At 40.0% G+C, this 5,271-nt stretch overlaps 1 non-coding gene across 1 annotated transcript; it reads right to left on the bottom strand.

Moving 5' to 3' along the window:
- Window positions 1–3,789: 3,789 nt before the first annotated feature.
- Window positions 3,790–3,892, bottom strand: LOC150037324 (small nucleolar RNA R71). Its single transcript, XR_016528850.1, has one exon. It is a non-coding gene; the product is annotated as a small nucleolar RNA R71 (small nucleolar RNA).
- Between the last annotated feature and the right edge of the window lie 1,379 nt (window positions 3,893–5,271).

Genomic DNA, 5,271 nt, shown 5'->3' with positions numbered 1-5,271 from the left:
AGATTAGGACCTCCCTCACTCCATTTCTTCACCCCAACAAAGTCCAATCCAAAATTTTGTGCTGCCTCTAGTGATCTTTGAGCCAACTGGGTTAGGGTCCAGAAACGCAGTAGCATTTGAAGACCCAGTTGGACGAGAAGAACCAGTACCCTAACGCAGCATAGACTTGGAGGAGTTGAAAACATTCATCAGTGATCAACTCCGACCGTTGGCCACATCAATTGAAGATCTTCAACAACAAAACCAGGTATTAAGGGATTACTTGAGGCAACAGACAAGAAGCATGGAAGACCAATTTTTCTACACAACGTAGTATATCAATCAGGTCTTGGTGGGTATGTTTGTCTTGCCTCCGTTACCAGCCCATCTCAAAAATTCCTTGTGCTTCATGGACGAGAACCCCAAAGAAGAACGTAGAGATGATGCACCAGCACAGTAGAATCTTACGGTGTTGGGTTAAAATTATTTTGTAATTTTGGTTTAATTGTCATTTTGCATCTTTTTGCTGTGTTTATGCAATCTATGTTAAAATATGAAAAATGAATGAGAAGTTATTATCACTTTGATCCTTGCATTTTTCCATAGCATACTTTATTTTTGTTTTTTAATTTATTAAGTCTTGTGCTTAACCTCACCTCAATGATATCAACTATATGAACTCATAAGCATAAGATAGGCGTTAGGAAAATAGACAAGGCTTGAACTTCTCTTAAAAAGATTAAGTTTACTTTCTAATGCATGCAAGCTTGAAGTCTTACACTCCTTTCAATTTATCAAAGCCTTTTAAAACTTCGTTTCTCTTTTAGCAATGAGGATATAGCTCATCTCCAAATTTTGGGATGAAGGAAATCCGAGCGTAGACACGTCAATGTATACATCATAAAGAAAAAGGGAAACAAAATAAGAAGAATTTTGAACATAGCTCTTCTGTCATTACTTCAAAAGAAAGAAATTTCAAATGACATGAGCTTAATTGGAACTGGCACTTAGTCGTAGTTGGATGCCCGCATGACACCCGTGGGGTTAAGCCAAAACGAAGTTAAGTATCCTAGACCAACGCATCCCATAAAACTCCTTTATCTAGTCTGAAGAAAAAAGAACTATACTTTGAAAAAGGAATGAATATTAGATATGAGTTTAGTTGTAAATGGTTCTCACCCGTAGTTGGATGCTCGCATAACACCCGTGGGGTCAATCCGAAACGAAGGTGGGATACCTTGAGCAACGCATGGGTAAACAAGTACACAATCGTTTTCTTTTTATCCAGCATTTTTTTTTTCAAAAGAAATAACATCTAATGCATTGCTGGTTTAGAAAAGATTGAAATGGTTTGAGAAATGAAAGGAGTTGCGCTGAGAAGCCTACCGCATCGAAAACTAGATATTAGTCCTTTTAAGAAAAGCGTCAATCTAAGTTATATTTTCTCAACTCTTATTTCAGCTTTGAGACTAATATGATGAGAGGTGAAATATTCACATCTAACGTAGAGGAGATAGCAAAGAATTATTTTAGAATGCTTGAGGACAAGCAGTGTTCAAATTTGGGGGTGGTTAATAACTTGTAAAAATACAAGTTATCTTTGCTCTTAAGTTAGAACAATTAGGGTTTTTAATGATAAACTCTCCTCATTTTTAAAAGAAATGCATGGATTTACTTAAACAATATCAATTTCATGTAAAAGAAGTTTATCACTAAAAATCGTGGTGCTAACGCACTACTTTGCAGGATTTCAATGCAAGAACTGACAATAACGCATTAGACAAGTGCCACAGGAAACGCGCTAACACATGAGCCATGCTTCAGAGGGAATTCAACACATAGAAGATTCACTGCTTCGGACTGATTGTGTCACATCACCACTTGCAAGCATGGGCACCTGTAGTAGGCAGCGTCTAAAAAGCTTCCAGCAGCAGACGGCATCTGAAAAGCTTCCAGAGGTCAAGCGGCCAACCAGGACATGGAGTTTAATGCTGACCAGGGCATGGACTTAAATGCAACCCATCCTCCAAGTGAACAAGACCAACGCCTATAAATACTTGAAGACCCTCCAAAATTAAGAGTTCAGAGAATGAGAAGCTCCATACTCTCTGTAAATTTGTAGACTTAGTTTTAGTTTGTACAAGTTGTGCCGAGGTGTAAGACGATCGAAGGAGCTGAGAACCACCACCACCGCCAACCAGGGAGTGGAGAAAGTTATTCTTGAGAAAGATACTCTGTCCTCGGCTCTTTAAAGTGATTGTACACAACAAGATTGAGCCAAAGAACTTTAAGAGATTGTATTCTTTAGCTTCACTCAGTTTCTCTCTTAATATCATTTCCATTTCATTTTGATTGAATATAGTTCTTTGTAAAGACTCATTGATCCTTTTTAAAATTCATATATTTGATCATCACTTTTGCTATTGTTTATCTTCAATTTATGTTAAAAGCATTAGTACTTCATGCATAATTCTGTTCCAACGCCTAAACCAACTTGAAAACTTGGTGAAAGCTTCCTTACTTAGTTGTTCGAAAGAATAGCTAAGCCGCATTAAGTAGAACGCCTAGTACAGCTAGAGATAGACTTACTGGTGTTTCTTGCATTCTAAGTTAGATGCATGCACCTTAGCGATAGGCTTGTATGTTATTCGCATTGAGAAATGTTGAATGATGTCTAATGCATGAACAGAAAGATAAGCAACCCATCCCATTTCATCCACATTACATCAGTTGTGTGCAATTATCTTTAATCGACGCGTCCACCTACTTAAATTCCATTTTCACATGATCCTTCATTTTCCACTCAACTCTTTTGTATTGTCTTGCACAGGCATAGCATGTTAGTGTAAATAATAAATCTTTCACATTTATTTAGGAAAAACCTCCTACTGCAAGTACAACACATAATCTGTGTTAGTGAAACTAAATCCCTGTGATCGACCCTGGACTTGCCAGGAACCTAGATTAGATTTATACTTGGGTTTAATCTAGGAAAAATTGAACGTTATTATAAGGGGTTGTGTGCCTTCTGTGCATAATACTAATGCCTCAACGTGTTGCATTCATTTAAACACATCAAGGCAGAACGCAACACCTAGACTTTATTCTTCCAATCTGTTTTACTTTATATACTTCTAAAGTATCTCACGATAGCAAGCGAACAAGTTTTTGGCGCCGTTGCCAGGGATTCAGCAACAAGAACTAACCAGAAATTCTGGTTGTATTTGTTGTAGGGACACTTCAATTAAGGGAAGTATTACAAGCTATGTCTAGGTTTGTGAACGTGTATGAACAGGGAGAACACTTCTGAGTTCAGATACGACCCCGAGATTGAATGGACCTTCCGACGTAGGAATCGATCCAACCGTCGTCGAAGGTTGAGGCAACAATTGCTTAGACGGCAAGAAAGGGAAAGAGCAATGGCGGAAGAACAACAAAATCAGCAATCAGGGGAATATGCATCCCCTGTGCTATATGATTTCTCTCCAGGAATCATATATCCGACGCCTGATGGAACCAGGTTTGAAATGAAATCTATTATGCTCCAAATGCTCCAGACTGCTGGGCAATTTGGGGGTAGCCGTGGTGAAGATCCTCATGCCCATATGAAGCGTTTCCTTGAAACGTGCAATTCCTTTGTGATTCTTGGAATCACACTAGAGGCAATCAGGCTCTCCTTGTTTCCCTATTCTTTGTGAGACGACACAAAGCAATGGGTGAGTTCATTAGAGCCTGGGGAAATCACCACATGGGAAAAGTTGGAGGAAAAGTTTATGTAGAAATACTTCCCACCTACCACCAATGCAAGGAGGCATCGAGAAATCATAAACTTTGAACAGGAAGACACTGAGACCTTAAGTGCTGCATGGGAGCGTTTCAAGGGCTTGGCCAAGAACTTCCTAAACCACGGACTACCTTCGATTATTCAGATGGAGACATTTTATGGCGGACTAAACAGGGTGTCATAGATGGCAGCAGACGCAGCAGCAGCCGGAGGACTGATAGACAAATCCTATACTGAAGCTAAAGAAATATTAGACCGCATTGCAAATATAACATGGAGTGGGTAGTTGACACGTATGATGGAAGAAATGACAGGAGAAGAAGATCTCAGAACATTAACTCTGTTGATGCCAACGCGATAGCCATGCTCTCCGCTCAAGTGGCTACCATGACCAGACTTCTACAGAACATAACGCTAGGTAACGCACCAACCCAGCAGAAGGTGAATCAAGTGGAGGCGTTTGGGCAACCCATGGTAACCCTTTTGGGATGCGGAGATTTTCACTCATATGCTGAGTGTCCTCAAAACCCTCAGTCATTATGTTTCATCAAGAATAACCCATTTTCTAATACTTATAACCCTGGATGTAGAAACCATCCGAATTTTTCTTGGATAGGAGGAAATCAGTAAGAGCATAACCTAGGCGCGAGCCATCAGCAAAGGAATGGACTGCTGCTTACAAGCGAGTTAAAAAGCCAGGCGTCATCAATCAGAAACCTGGAAATCTAGGTGGGGCAAATTGCAAGCGAGTTGAAAAGCAGGCACCCAGGCATTCTACCTAGCAATATAAAGACACTTGGGAATAATAACGGGAAAAAGCAATGTCACACAGTGACGTTACGGAGTGAAAGAGCCCTTGCAGAAAGAAAGATGAATCCAAGAAACAATCGTCCTTCGAAAGAACGCATTACATGTTTAAGGAATCAGGAAGAGAGAATGCCAAAAAATACAAGCCATTCGGAAACTAGCACGTCTAACGTGGGAAAGCAGGAGGTGCCTCTGAACGCACCATTCCCCAGGCGTCTGATGAAGAAGAATGATGATCATTAGTTCAAGCGCTTTCTCGAGCTCCTAAAGTATCTGCACATCAACATTCCATTCATAGAAGCTTTTGAGCAGATGCCAACATACGTGAAGTTTTTTAAGGAAATTTTCACGAAAAAGAGAAAAGCCAATGAGAAAGAAGTAATAGCACTAAGCAGGAATGCAATGCATTAGTAAGCAACAAGCTACCACAGAAGTAGAAGGACTTAGGGAGCTTCACAGTTCCTTGTTCAATTGGAGGATTAGATGTGGGTCATGCGTTGTACGACCTAGGAGCGAGCATCAATCTCATACCCCTTTCAGTTTTTAAGAAATTGAGGATTGGCGAGGCACAACCTACTTCTGTCACACTTTAACTCGCTGATAGGATAATTAAGTACCCGAAAGGGAAGATTGAAGATGTTTTGGTGAAGGTTGACAATCTCATATTCCCAGCAAACTTCATTATTCTGGATTATAAAGCA

Source organism: Benincasa hispida, chromosome 3 (genome assembly GCF_027475165.1).
Source record: "Benincasa hispida cultivar pf3 chromosome 3, pf3_genome.v1.1, whole genome shotgun sequence".
In the NCBI taxonomy this organism is placed as follows: Eukaryota; Viridiplantae; Streptophyta; class Magnoliopsida; order Cucurbitales; family Cucurbitaceae; genus Benincasa; species Benincasa hispida.
The sequence above is the reverse complement of the archived record's forward strand: the minus strand, read 5'-3'. Positions and strand labels throughout refer to the sequence as shown.